This window comes from Saimiri boliviensis, chromosome 11 (genome assembly GCF_048565385.1).
Source record: "Saimiri boliviensis isolate mSaiBol1 chromosome 11, mSaiBol1.pri, whole genome shotgun sequence".
Lineage (NCBI taxonomy): Eukaryota > Metazoa > Chordata > Mammalia > Primates > Cebidae > Saimiri > Saimiri boliviensis.
Genome location: NC_133459.1, coordinates 77,208,182 through 77,224,452, shown reverse-complemented (window position 1 = coordinate 77,224,452; position 16,271 = coordinate 77,208,182). Strand labels below are relative to the sequence as shown.

At 35.6% G+C, this 16,271-nt stretch overlaps 1 pseudogene; it reads right to left on the bottom strand.

Moving 5' to 3' along the window:
* Window positions 1-5,184: 5,184 nt before the first annotated feature.
* On the bottom strand, window positions 5,185-6,314 carry LOC120366008 (alcohol dehydrogenase class-3 pseudogene; annotated as a pseudogene).
* Window positions 6,315-16,271: the final 9,957 nt, after the last annotated feature.

Genomic DNA, 16,271 nt, shown 5'->3' with positions numbered 1-16,271 from the left:
GCACTTAGTAAAACACGTTATTTTAACTATTAACTCACTATCTGCAAAGAGAGATCTGAACTTACTTTCCTGTATATTGTGACTCAAGGCATCTGTATTTCGTGTTATGTATACTCATTGATGAAGGTTTTTAAATTTTGTTTTGTTTTTTCGCTCAGCTCTTTCATTACCAGGTTATTAGCTCTTACGTTCCACTCACACGCAGGAACTTAATTTAGCTGTCTTCTCCCCACTTTTAATTGTATTCTTCCATTATGCTGAAATCTTAGAAAAAGGAAAAGGAAGAAAGGAAAGGATGGAGGCAGAAAAGACAGAAGCTTGTTTCCAGTGTGTGTGTGTGAATCACCAGGCCCCGAGATACAGAAAGAGCGCCTCTCCCAGGCCGAAGTATGAACTTCTGCCAGGCGCGGCGCTTCGCACCTGTCACCTCAGCACTTTCCCGGCAGATCCTGAGGTCAAGAGATTGAGACCATCCTGGCGAACATGGTGAAACCCTGTCTCTACTAAAAACACAGAAATCAACTGGGCGTGGTGGCGCGTGCCTGTAGTACCAGCTACTCAGGAGGCCGAGACAGGAGAATCACGTGAACCCAGGAGGCCTAAGTTGCAGTGAGCCAAGATGGCACCCCTGTACTCCAGCCTGCTGAAAGAGCGAGACTCTATCTAAAAAAATGTATATTTATATATAATATATATATATTTATGAATTATATAAATAATTATATAAATATATAATATATAATTTACATATTATAAATAATTATGTGTGTGTATATATATATATATAAACTCTCATGCATTGATTATATGTATCTTAGTTTTGAAAATCTTAAATTTTCTGTTGCAGGTTGTGCTCTAGAAAGTTAAGATTTCCATATCCTGATTTCAAGTTAAGTTCTTCTGAGATACATCACAAAATGTAAATCATATATCTAACAATTTATTTTATACTTCTAGTTTGTATATAAGCACTCAGGAGAGCGTGTTTTATTCAACTCTGCATATTCCATAGCACCAAGTGCAGTGTTTTACACAATGAACCGTCACTAGAGGGGAAGAGAGAGAAAGAAGAAAAAGTTTATCTTTTCCACATCGTAGGTGCCAAAAAACATGCTAATTACCTAGTAAATCACTCATTTACATGTATTTTTATACCACACACTATATAAGGTCACATACAACATGACCTCTTTTGATAGGTGCCATATACAACATAACCTCTTTCTATAATGCCATATGCAACATGACTTCTTTCTATTCTTGGAAACAAAAGTTTTAAAAAGTACTTTAAATGATATTCACATTATGTCTTCATAACTTTTTTTTTTTGAGACAGAGTTTCACTCTTGTTGCCCAGGCTGGAATGCAATGGCATGATCTCAGCTCATTGCAACCTCCACATCTCGGGTTCAAGAGATTCTCCTGCCTCAACCTCCCAAGTAGCTGGGATTACAGGCATGTGTCTCCAAGCCCAGCTAATTTTGTATTTTTACTAGAGATAGGATATCTCCATGTTGGTCAGGTTGGTCTCAAACTCCGGACCTCAAGTGATCCACCCACCTTGGCCTTCCAAAGTGCTGGGATTACAGGCCTGAGCCTCTGCACTCCGCCTGAAGTCTTCATATCTTAAAGAAGAATCCGACACTTCATTGAAATGGAGGCAATGAAATCTGAAACCCCCCAGCTAGCCCTTCCCTTAAGGGTGACAGCAGCCCAAACGGAAGCCCTAAGGAACCTCAGGGCTTAAAGATGATTTGAAAACCAGGTGTCAGGGATATCAGATTCATATCTGAGTAAAATTGAACTATAGAGCTCTGAGTTGTTGGGTGTGCAACTTAACTTTTCTGAGCCTGTATTGTTTGCCTGTAAAAATGAGATTAAATATTTCTGACGATGAGTGTTGTGAGAAGCAGAATAAGAGATATAAGTACTGATATTATTTTGTATTGTTATTGTTGCTAGTCACTCATTCATTTAATATTTATTTAATGCCATTTTGTTTCAAGGATAATTTTAAGCTTTGAGGATAAAGCAGTGAACAAGAGACCAAACACCTGCCCACATGAAACTTATTTCTAGCAGTGGAGACAGACACGGATAAGATATAGATAGATGATAGCTTCAGACAGTTCTAAGTAATATAAATAAAAACAAATAATTGTTTTTGTTAGTCTAATATTTAGATAGGAGGCTCAGGGAAAGCATTTCAGATGAAGTGAGGTAGACCATGTGGATCTGAGGGGAAGAGTATTCTTGGTAGAGGGCCTGGTGACACGGTACTGAAGTGGGAACACTCAGGATATACTAGAGGATCATTTAGGAGGACATTGTGGTTGGAGAAGACCGAGGGATAGGAGTTGAGGTCACAACATTATCAGGGATCCAGATGGTATAAAACTTTAGGTCATCTTAAGAACTTTGGATTTGACTCTGAGTTAGATAGGAAAATACTGGATGATGCTGAACAGAGATGTGTGGTCATTTAACTTACAAGTTGAAAGTCACTCTGCCTGCTGTATGGGAAAGAGACTGAAGTGGGAGGCATCAAGAGTGAAGGAAAGATTACAGAGGCTCTGCTTTAGGAAACCATGCTGCTTTGACTTGGGAACTTGTGATGGAATTGGAGAAATATATATGTATATGTTGGAATATATATGTATATATTAGTTGGAATTGTGATATATATGTATTTATTATTAAACAATAAATTATACTTCATGATACAGTACATACACACTCTCTCTCTCTCTCTCTCTCTCTCTCTCTCTCTCTCTCTCTCTCTCACACACACACACACACACACACACATACATACCTTGAAGCAGGACAAGAGTCTACTTGTTTTGATGCAGAATTAAAGCTCTAAGAAAATGCTTCATCTTTCTATTTTCCTCATATGGCACTGCGTTTCCCACTGGCATCTTTCCTCATACATGTGTACTCCTACTCCAGTATCAGAAGCATAACGGAACTCTCTAAGCCTTCTTTGTTTTACTTGTAAAATGCTCAGCTTTGCTTTTGAAGTGAGAGCGAATCTAATGAGGGAGGTGAAAATGCTTTGAAAACTATAAAAGTGTCCACAGTTGTCAGGTACAATCAACATATTATAACCAATTACATTATATTTCACTTTATGGTTACATAAATGTTATTTTGTGATTTTTGTGGTCTTTATCACCTACTAACATCTCCATTTCTACTTACTTCAATCTGTTGTTTCCTTCCCATTATATGGCTATATATGAAAAAAAATGTCATTTGAACTCTAATGCACTTCTTCTACCTCAGGAGAATGTGTTGTGGGGCAGGTTGTAGGTACACCTGTTGAGGGAGCCCTCTCCCAACCCAGAATAACTACGACATTGCAATATGACATAACAGACCACAGATGGGATAGTGTTATTGTCTTTCATGCATATGAGTATGTTGGAAAATATGTTTCTTCATTGTGTTTCATAGCTTGCCAGTAGCAGCTAGACTTTTTAATTTTTTTTTTTTGCCTTAGGCTTTTTTTTTGTTTGTTTGTTTGTTTTGTCTAGCCAGTGGTGCTATACAGCTTTTATAGTTATACCCTCTGTATTTCATACAGCCTCATCCAATAATACAATATATATCATTTTCTTTGTTCTTATCATCATGCTCTTCTAACTTGTGTTTTTCCCTTTGACCCATAAATTCCACCAAATTTGCCAATATGATGCATATTGCATGTTAATACGATTCCTATGATCCAGTCAGAAGAATATTACATTTGAACTTTTTCTACAAGTGGTGATATATTCTTTTTTGCATCTTCTGAACAGTTTGGCCAGCCCTATTTATAGTTCATGAAAAATTTATGAAACACTAGCGAAGACAGATTAATGTCATGAAACATTTTTTCTTGTCTTTGTTTATATCATAAACTTGTTTTATAAGAAGAATTAATATGATACATGATGTTACTTTTTGAAAAAATTGCAAACTTTCTCTAGAGCAATTCAGCTGTCATGACATTTCTATTTTTAGGATGATATTTTCTGATAATCTTTTCATACTTTGCATCTAGTTTTTCTTTTCTCGTGGAAAAGAGACTATTCAGACTGTCATTGAAATATCTGAAACACATTTACGTTGTTTTATTTTGGAACAGCACAATTGAGACATAATTCACATAACATATAGTTCACAAATTTAAAGTATTCAAGTCAATGGTTTTTAGTATATTTACAGAATTGTATAAATATCAACATAGTCAGTTTAGAATATTTGGGGTGATTGTCATCATCGCCCCAAAAAACTTCATATCTTTTAACACTTAGTCTCTATTTTTCCCCAATATCAGGCAAACACTATTCTACTTTTTGTTTCTATAGATTTGGCTCTTCTGGATATTTCTTATAAATGCAATAATATAACGTGGTTTTTGATAGCTTCTTTCACTTAGTACAAAGTTTTCAGTTTCATCCATGTTGTAGCAAGTATCAATACTTCGTTTTTATTGCCAGATACTATTCCATTGTGTGGATATGTAACATTGTATTTATTGATTCATACGTTGATGGATGTCTGGGAATTTATCCCTTTTTTGCTATTGTGAATAAAGGCACCATACACATTTATGTCCAAAGTTTCATGTGGACATATATTTTCATTCCTTTTAGGCGTATACCTAGGAGTAGAATTGCTGGGTCAAATGTTAACCCTATGTTAACTCAAATGTTAACCTTAGGAAGAATTTCTAGATAGTTTTGCCAAGTGGCTACACCGTTTTGCATTCCCACCGGCAACACAAGGAATAGAATTTCCCAGCATGTTGGACAACATTTGTTATTACCTGTGTTTTTAATTATAGTTAATCTAATGAATGTGAAATAGTATCTCATTTTGGTTTTGATTTGCATTTCCCTGATGGCTAATGACACTGGACACACTTTTATGTGTTTATTGTGAAATTACTTTTATTATGTCAAAATATTCCTTAATGAGCTAGCAATTATTTCTGTGGAGGAGAGTCTGAAAACATGTTCGTGACTGAATTATCCTTGCTCTTGATGACAGAGATTCGTGAATTCGCATATCACACTATTCTCTGGAGTAGCTGCTGAAGGTCTACGAGGCTGTGGCTTGGAGGCGCTTCTCCTTGCCTGTTAGCACTGCTTTCATCAGATCACAACAGGATGGATGTTATTTTTCTCTTTTGAATTAAATTTTTGCAAGAGTTTGAATGCTGTTTCTAGAATGCGCTAATTCAAAGACTTGGTTAATTTCATCAAAAGACAGATTGTGAGTCACAAATTCATCAGCTTTTATATTTTTGAAGGTATATTCAGACACCAACTTGAGACACTTTTCTACACTCTTCCACTACTCCAAAGGCAATGTCTTTCTATGTGTGACCTATTACCAGCTGGAATGGACAAGTTGCAATTATTTCACCTGAAGCAGCTACTCCAACCAACACACTGACATCCCAACTCTTGTGACATGCCTCAGGTGCTGCTCTCATGACCTTCACAGTTCCAGTACATTCAAAGGAATAGTCTACTCCTCCATCAATCATCTCAATGAGTACTTCCTGGATGGGTTTACTAAAATCCTGAGGGATAATACATTCAGTGGCTCCAAACTCTTGAGACCTTGCAAATTTATCTTTATTGATGTCCACACTAATGATTCAGGATGCACCAGCCACTTTACAGCTCATTTTAATGGCCAATCCAACTCCTCCCAGGCCAAAGATGGCACAAACAGAGCTAGGGTCCACCTTGGCAGTGTTCACAGCAGCACCATAACCAGTTGAAATGCCACAACCTAGAAGGCAGACTTTATCCAAAGGTGCTAAAGGATCTACTTTAGCAACAGAGATATCAGCCACAACTGTGTATTCAGAAAATGTGCTGGTTCCCATGTAATGTAAAATTGTCTTTCCTTTGCAAGTAAATCTGCTGGTACCATCTGGCATTAAGCCTTTTCCTTGAGTGACTCTCGTCTTCTGGCAAAGGTTAGTTGTAGGATTTAGACAAAATTTACATTCGCACACTGTGGGATGTGAAACGGGATGACAGTGTCACCCGCTTTCAGCTTAGTAACTCCCTCACCAACACTTTCCACAATTTCAGCACTTTCATGTCCCAAGATTGCTGGAAAACAACCCTCAGGATCAGCTCCACTCAGGGTATAGGCCTAGGTGTGGCAAACTGCAGTGGCAACTATCTTGATTTGAATTTTATGAGCCTTTGGGGACGCCACTTCTATCTCCTCTAAGGAGGAGGCTTTCCAGCCTCCCAGGCAACTGCAGCCTTGCACTCGATAACCTGGTTCACCAAGTCCATGGGTTCTATCCATTTGTATATAATTTTTTGAGAAATGTCTATTCGGTAACAATCCATTTGTATATATTCTATCCATTTGTATATATTTTTTGAGAAATGTCTATTCAGATGCTTTCTACTTTTAAAAATTATATTATCAGGTCTTTTAAAAATAATTGAGTTATAAATATTCTTTATATATTCTAGGAAAAAATAACTTGTCAAATATTGTACTAGCAAAATTTTCTTCCCATTCTGTGCGTCACCTTTTCACTTCCTTTATGGTGTCTTACAAACACAAAAGATTTTAATTTTGATGAAGTATGATTTATCTATTTCCTATATTACTTCTGCTTTTGGTACCATGTTTAAGAAATCATTGCCTAATCCAAGGTCATGAAGAACACCTATGTTTCCAAGAGTTTTATAATTTTTGCTCTTACATTTAGGTCTTTGATTAATTTTAATTTTTGTGTATAGTGTGAGGTAAGTGTACAACTTCATTCCCTTGAATGCAGATGCCCAGTTGTGCAAGCACCATTTGTTGAAAATATTCTTTACCATGAAACTTTATTCTTAGTCTAAAGATAACTAGATTTGCAAGGATTTCAGCAGTAATTATCCCCATGTTATATGACAAGCATTAGGTAATAACTAATTTTACCTATTTTGTGATGGACTTTATGCTGGCAAATCATTAGGGCCCCTCTCCTCAGTGTGATTATAGTCTAATTAGTTATTGTATTAATTATTAGGCTTAAATAATATAACATTTTGAATACTAAATATTATTGTCCTTTTTCCATCTCCTTTAAGGTAAGTTGATGTAAAATTTATCTTTCTAATTCTTACTGATATAAACTCTTTATTTTCATAATTTTCTCATCTTCCTCTTTCCTCTCCCTCCCCTTCTTCTTCTTTTTCTCTTTCTCTTTCTCCTCCTCCTTCTCTTTTCTCCGTCTTCTCTTTCTCCCCTTTCTCTGATAAGCACAGAGAATTCTATGTACTAAAATTGAATATTCCAACAATTAAGATCCTACACATTTATGCTTTTTTCTTCCTGTGTGAGAGAATTGCTTCATCCAAATGCGAATAACAAGCTATTTATTTATTTATTTGCTTACTCTATCTTTATGTATTCTAAGTGTCCTTATTGTTAAGTAAGTTTTGCTAAGAAATATTTAGAAAACCTCTTCTAATTTTCATGTTCTCCTAAAAATATTTAATGCTCACAAAAGCTACTCAAACTGTCAAGTACAGTTATTTTTAGTGAGACTAAGAATACTGAAACTAAATCCTACAATATTTTGTTACATATAGCTCCCTATCTGCCTGTAAGCTGATTAGAACAAATATGATACTTGAAGTCATAACCACAAGGTTGAATTTGCAATAGGCGTTTTGTTTCATTGTGTTCCGCATCACCTTTGAGGTACTCTGGATACTTGGGGCTCTATAGAAACAGTAGCAATAACAATAAAAAGGATACATAAGGACAGTTCCAAGACACTTGTGCAAACTGCTCTCTGCACTAATAATCATGTGTTTAATCATTCCCATCTTCAACTCTCATAGATTGGGTCAGTTCCTGCAGTTGCTATGGAAACATCTTTGTGACTTCCTGGAAACTATAAAAATCTTTGCCTGAATCATTGCAGCTGTTGGTCATATGGTATGTCTACCTCTAACAACACCTTCCATGAATGCAGAAGCAATCCCCACTAGGGATCCAAAGTACTAAATCAATTTCTATTTTAAAATCTAAACCAAAGTAACTGATGTTTGATGTAGTTATTAAGAATTTTTAATTTTTGTGGAGCCTCCAGAGATTATCTGAGAAAAACCATTCAGAAATATAAGTGCAATTTATTGTCTGCATTATATCACCAAACTTTCTACCTTTATTTGCCGTAAAGACAAGGATACCCTTATAATGACGTATTTTTTCCTCATTTCTGACCGATTATGTGGTTTGAAACATTTTTTGCCCATATCACAGAGCAGTTTCTATTCAACTCAAAGAAAGAAATAATCTACATGAACATTACCAAAAATATTACTACTCTACCTGGGAATTTGACTGAATTTTTCAAATCTATGGAGCAAGTAGGAAATAATTTTTTCTCAAAATAAAAATAAAAACAAAAGAAATGCATGCCTGTTCCCTCTGTGGCCGTTCATTGGAAGATCAAAAGAACCACACATATAAAATGAGAGTTTTAAGCACAGCTGCAGCTTTCTTTCATAGTTTTCACACTTGAAGCCATGAAAGTGGAAGAAAATACAGTAAGGACATGCTGCTGGATACACGTAAAGGTGATTTTGATGCTTAAAGGAACTAAAATGTCTTAGCAAATTAACTAATACTAGTTTTATTGAACTGACTTTAATGTGGTATGAGAAACTTCTTCCTTCTTCTGCAGGTACATTTGAAATTTAGGCTCTCCTCCCATTTATCCATGCCCTAGAAGAGACCAAAATGTGTGTGGATGGATGCACAGAAAAGAGTAGTGAGCCCCCATGATGGATGATTATGAGAATGAGTTTTGGATTCAATGTCTAATAACAATAATTATAAGATAGAAGGCACTAGAAAATTATATAGACAGTTTCTTCATAGTTGTGAAATAAGTACCATAATAATACATACTTCTTAGGATTTCTGTGAATATTAAATAAGATAATGCATATACAGTACACAGAATCATGACTTACATAATTTTAAGCTCACATTAAAATGATATATTTATTTATAACTGTTGTTGGTGTCTAAAAAAATCTCACAGCAAAATCATCACAGTCTTAGGGTAAAACAAAGGAGAATCAAATACAGCTGTTTTATAGACTGAAGAGCAAGAAAAACCACAAACTTTCTCCTCTCATCTGTGAGTTTATGTAGGGTCTGTAAGACCTCTCTGTGACTATGTAAAAAGAAAATGCCTGTCATACTACAATACTGTTTGAAAAGTTCAAAAGAAAAAGGTCAAATAGTGTGCCCAATGCAAATGTAATGTTTTCATTTCTAGTTAGTTAATTAGTTATACACTAGACTGTTGTACGCTTCAAGTGCCTTCAAATGCAAAAGGTATGATTGTACGCTTTCAGGATTTTGGAGAACGGATGATTGACTTCTTGTAACCAGATGTAAATTGGACCTAGCTTCTTCAAGTCAGGCAGATGTATTGATTTAATAATTAAATGCTGTATTCTCATTCTCTGTTCTACCCATGTGTTTTTCCTCAGGTGGTGAATTTGAATGTTGAAGAATTTTACAGTACAGATTTCAGTGGATAGTCAACGTTGGTAAAAGAAATGTATTGTATGTCATGCCAAAACAAATCTAAAAGTATTTGCGCTTCCTGTAGTTGCAAGCTTAACAAGACACACAGTCCGTCCTTGCTGGAGTTCTCAAATGTCACACAGGTTTCCAAAGGACCAATGTATGTTTATGTTTGCTCCATTGCCTTAGAAATGGTTGAGATTTTTCTCATAGAGTAAGAGAATTTCAAACCAGGATACTTAGATCTTATAGTCCTGTTCTCTCATTTTAAATATAAGGAAATTGAAACTCTAAGAAATTTAAAAAGTCACTTTTTTTACACATTCATTTGATCCAAAGATCATTTTTTAGGTGAAAAAAAATGCATATACATATCTATATATATTGTACGTCTTTGTAAGGTATACGTATTCTGCACTGCTGTCATACCCGTTTAAGCCCGGCAGAGGTCAGTATGTCTCAGGCACTGTGTAGTTCCCCAGTTGATACAAATTTCTTCTATGGGCCCAGACAATATTTTTCTCCATGTACAAAGGAATAGATAGCTAAAATCTACTTTACCTCAAAACCGCTTAGTAATAATAGAATATAATATAGGTAAATTTCACTCAACTATTTCCCAACCTGTGATATTATAACATATTCTGTAGGTATAAATACATCTACCTTTAAAAACCAAACCCCAGAATTTACAAAGAACTAAAGCAGATCTACAAGAAAAAAACAAACAAGCCCATTCAAAAATGGGCGAAGGATATGAACAGATACTTTACAAAAGAAGACATACAAGAGGCCAACAAACATATGAAAAAATGCTCATCATCACTGGTCATCAGAGAAATGCAAATCAAAACCACATTGAGATCATCTCACACCAGTTAGAATGGCGATCATTAAAAAATCTGGAAACAACAGATGCTGGAGAGGATGTGGAGAAATAGGAACACTTTTACACTGTTGGTGGGAATGTAAATTAATTCAACCATTGTGGAAGACAGTGTGGCGATTCCTCAAGGACCTAAAAATAGAAATCCCATTTGACCCAGCAATCCCATTACTGGGTATATATCCAAAGGATTATAAATCATTCTACTACAAGGACACGTGCACACGAATGTTCATTGCAGCACTGTTTACAATAGCAAAGACCTGGAACCGACCCAAATGCCCAACGATGATAGACTGGATAGGGAAAATGTGGTACATATACACCATGGAATATTATGCAGCCATCAAAAACGATGAGTTCATGTCCTTTGTAGGGACATGGATGAACCTGGAAACCATCATTCTCAGCAAACTGACCCAAGAGCAGAAAATCAAACACCGTATATTCTCACTCATAGGCGATTGTTGAACAATGAGAACACATGGACACAGGGAGGGGAGCACTACACACTGGGGTCCGTTGGGGGGAAATGGGGGAGGGGCAGGGGGGGTGGGGAGGTAGGAAGAGATAGCATGGGGAGAAATGCCAGATACAGGTGAGGGGACGGAAGACAGCAAACCACACTGCCATGTATGTACTTATGCAACAATCTTGCATGTTCTTCACATGTACCCCAAAACCTAAAATGCAATTAAAAAATAAATAAATAAATAAATATTAAAAAAAAAGAAGGAAAGTGTTGAAGGCACAAGCACAGTCAGAAAGCTAAATAAAAAATGAAACTTTCTTGAAAAATAAAAATAAAAATAAACAAAAATAAAAACCAAACCAAAATTCTCACCATATTCTAATATCTATCCATATTACTCAAACTCAGTTAAAGAGGCCAGATAAAGTATAGGCATCATGCCACTCTCCCTTCATTTTTATCCCTTTCACTCACCTCTGTTTCTTCTTCCAATAATAACAATCCAACATTTCCCACGTGCTAAACGAAAGCATTCAGTCACACATCATGGATGAAAATACATACACAGGAGCAGAAATCTGTATCTGCGCCTTGCAGACTTGTCAAAATGACCCATTATATAGATAAAGAATATGCGTAAAATACCTATTACATGCATTGTAACCACAAATAAAGGGTGTGAATTGTATCTGGATGCTTACGTATGAATTATTTAAATTATTGTGACATCTTTTGCCTTTTCCAAAATATCACAATTGCAGTGAAACCACTGAGTATAATTCTGATAAATAAGAATCCAAGATTGTTTTGATAAAGCAGCAAGCACAGCCAGAGTGAAAATACTGTATAATTCCGAATACAGGCCCAAAAGGAAGGGAGAACCCCAAGAGAGGGTGGCAACCCATTTTACCATGAATGGGTCTGGATATTGACTTAGTAGACGAGGAGTCAAATCTTAGTTTTACTTACTAACTGTGAAACTCCAGAGAACCATTGAGTGCTAGGCAATGGCAGATGTAAACCTAATTACAGCACTTTCTAACTGATAAGATGCTTGTGAAAGGATCATTATAACATGATGATAAAAACGCTTCAAGAGAGAAAATCATAACATGAAAAATGGAGAAGGAAACAACACATTCTCTTGAGTTTAATATGTTTTCACAAAGTGGACAAGTTAAAGAGTAAGTAGGCTGTTAGTAGATGGGAAACAGGAAGAACATTCAAGGCCAATAAACTACAGGTAAAAAGCATGTAGCAGTGAATGAGCATGATATGAAAGGGAGTTTAAGAAGGCCAGTGGATCTGGAGCCACTGGTTACAGGCTAATGAAGAATTTGGGCTCAGTGAGCTTAGAAAGCCTGGATTTTAGCGGTTTTTGCCTGATACACATCACAGCTTTTGAACTCTATCTCATGAACACACCAAATCATAGGAAAGGTCTTTTAGTACACAAATTACAGGGTTCAACATGTACTCTTCCTGGAGTAACCTTTGCTAAAAGTCTGGAGAAACAGTTATCACTGTAAAATTATGTGGGAGGCCATTTTTAAAAGGCTAGGCAAGATATATGGGAGTGTATGAGAGACTTGCCCAGAACAGGAATTGTGTCATTAGACAGTAAAAGTCAAATTGCAGAAACATTTGTCGGCTGGAATCATTACTTGAGATACAGACTGAATGGTAATGGTTTGTAAGAAATGTTGGAAGCATAATTTTTGAATTTAAGAAAATAGAGTTGGGTTTAAAGTTTAAAAAAACCATCAGTTTATAAATGGGAGCTGCAACTATGACAGAGGCTAAGATATACCGAGAAGAATGTATAGAAAAAAATGTGAAAGGGTGCATCCAGGGGAACACCAACGTTGAAAGGCTAGGCAGAGGTAGAGGAAAGCCAATTAGAGTTAAATAGTAAGAATAATCAGAGAGGTAGAAAGATTTCTGGAGCTAGTTGTAGATGAGAGCCTAAACTGAAGAGAGATTTTAGTAATAGAAAGTAATCAAATAAACAACTATTTCAGAGATCATGTGAGCTGAAGACTCCGTAAAGATCCTGTGTGAGAAAAACATTCAGAAGAATCATACTGGAGTGAGGCGGAATAATCATTATACTAGAAATGTGTCCTTTTATTTGAAGTCAGTTTAATGGTTCTATACATGTTACAACAAGTCATTGAACTTGATCTCAGCAGTGATCCCAGTGTTAAGCCTGCAATACTAAACGCTGTGTCAATTTTCTAGAAACAAATGTGGTATCTTTATATGCGGCAGAATTATTATATTGACAACAAATTAATATGATGTTTCTCAGTTTTATGCATCTTTTTTTTGTTTGAAAGAAATTGTTGCTATTATTAATACATTAATGCTATTTTAAGCATTACTATTGGGATCGTTGGCATTCCAGTAATGTAAACAAAACAGTGATAAATTGTTAGCTATTACGTTAATCACTTCCATGAGATCCTTTATCTATGAAGATTTCAAATATTAGCACATGGTTTTTCTGTGCGAATACATTTGCTATCATGGCAGAGTTGAGATTTAAAAATCAATAGTAAAAAAACAAATATTCCAGATATTTTTGCCATTAAAAAACTTAGAAATATGCTCATGTATGAGAAAAGGAAGATATGAACTTCAAAACTGAAGAAAAAGACACATTTATCTTAATTTACTGTTAAATGGTGGAACATATTATCTCTTCACATGCATATTTACTGCTACGTATTTAATGAAAACATATTCAAACAATGTCTTGCAGCTAAATCTAATTTTGGCATTATCTAAAATTTAACTTGCTTAAAGTTTATCTCACTTTAAAGATATTTAATTTTATGTATGAATTGAATTAAGTATGAAAATACAACTATTTATACTATACATTGAACCTGCCTAAATGTATGACACATTTTTATCTTGTGGATTTGTTTTCCTCTCATTATATAAATATATAAATAATATATTAGAAGTAATATAATAATTTAAAATAATGGTAATTTTCTAATGAATATCCACAAAATACCCTCAGCTTCTCTGTTGCCTCTGGAAATGCACCATCAGGGTGAAACATTAGTTTGTCTGTGGTTTTTCCGGGAAGCTTTGAGGTTTTAACTTTGATCTCTCCCTTCACACACTGAGATTTTCTCCTGACTCCACTAGCCCAGAAAGAATTTCTACCCTTGATCTCTAAGGTAATTTTAAACATACTCTTGACACCAGCATCACTCAGTGGCATAAGTTTCCCTCTTAACCATGGTATGTTTACTCTTCAGTTTCTCTGTTGCCCTTTGCTCATCTAGACTCAAAGTGACTTTTTTAAACTTGCCACCCTCAGGAATACTTTCTCAGTCATTTAGTTCACATGCTTTCTGCTTTGACGAAAGTATTTTGAGGTCCCATTTTTGTTTCCTCAACTCTTTAAACTCCTTTATCTGAGGAAACTAAATTTTCTCTTTGATCTGCCAAAGAATCTGTAACATCGTTTGACCACAGGGTGAACTCTACTTAAAATGACTCCGTATTTTTGTGGCACTCTCTCATCATCCCTTTTTAAATTCTGCATCTCTGTCAAGGTACTCTGCACCTTGGATATCAAACTGGTAGGGCTTTTTTGACTAGTTAACCCATTGCTAACAAATCTTATCTCAGAAATTAATCTGTCATCAGTCACTTTTACCTTCATGTGCCATTCATATGTTACTTCAATTGGGAATTTTTGCAACTGAGCTCTATCCTTCAAAGGTGGGAAGAAAAGTGGGAGTTTGTTTGATATAAAACATAACAAGTTAACAAACTGTTGGCCATTTTGGCAGAAAAGGCCTTTCCAAAGCTTATCAGCCTATAAAATAGGTTTCGTTTTGCCATTCATTAAAAAGAAATAGATCATGTACAGGGAAGAAGGTATCTATTAATCTGCATCTATGTCAGTCTTTTATATAAATTGATGAAGTATGCAAATGATTCTATGTACTTTAACCACTACATAGAATTTTCACAGATATGTTCTGACAAATAGTTTCACATATCAAAACAAAAACAAACCCAGCCTGAGTTAGGTGTTAACATTTTCATCCGATTCAATAAATAAAGTCAAATTTATAAAGGTTCAAGACTTCCAAAGAGCTCCAGTTAGTAGTGATTGGATTTGGAACTCAATTCCAGGTCTTCTGTTTCATATCTTGCTGACTTTTCCCAATATCACAGCTACTATAGTTATGATTCGAACGCTTCTCCAAACCTACCATTTTCCCAGTCATTTCTTTTCAACCAATGCTTAGCTTTCAGAATATGAATCTAACACAGCATTAAACGTGTTTAATGCCAATTGCAGATGGAACTCAGCCCAGTGTTATAGATGCCAGTTACAAATAAGTTGAAGTAGTTTACTTGGCATTTATCCTAACCAAGATCGTTCTGAATCTGAGGGTTGTGCCAGACCACAATTATACAAATGTCATTGTTAATATCCTTAAATTATTATGACTCTAGTACTGCCATTTGACTATTAATACTGCCTTTCTTGTAACATTTGCCTGCTTTCTGTAGTTCTTTTCTGAATGCATTTCTTTTATTAGCTGCAAAATTCTCACTTAGATCATCTGAATATTCCTATAGTTGATAGGAGTTCCTCTGGCACCAGGGCTCTTTTACAAAATCACTCATTACTACGGCTCCAAACAGGAAGGTACCAATTCCTGGATTGAATTAAATTAAATTTAAAAGATCTTTAAAAGTTATCATGGCCTCTAAGGTATTAAATATAGAATTTCCATTACTAATGTCTAACCTAGTTACATTCAATTATTCATTTATTCTAAAAACATTTATTGTACTAAGTTATTCCAGTTTCCAAAATTATCCTAGAAATGTATGCTTATTTATCCCATTTATTTCTATAAACAGTCTTTTACAAAAATAAACAAGAAATATTGCAGTGTGAAATTGTAAGTATGCTGGTTTTTAGAGGGATAAAGAGGAAATATCATTAATGTATAATTCCCTGGTAAAATTATACTTCTGATATTGGGTTCCTGTTGTACATCATTAATCTATTTTTCACATTTCTCATTTGTCCAAATACAACATGGGCAGATTAAAAGATGCCTAGATAGGCCGGGCGCGGTGGCTCAAGCCTGTAATCCCAGCACTTTGGGAGGCCGAGGCGGGCGGATCACGAGGTCAAGAGATCGAGACCATCCTGGTCAACATGGTGAAACCCCGTCTCTACTAAAAATACAAAAAATTAGCTGGGCATGGTGGCGTGTGCCTGTAATCCCAGCTACTCAGGAGGCTGAGGCAGGAGAATTGCCTGAACCCAGGAGGCGGAGGTTGCGGTGA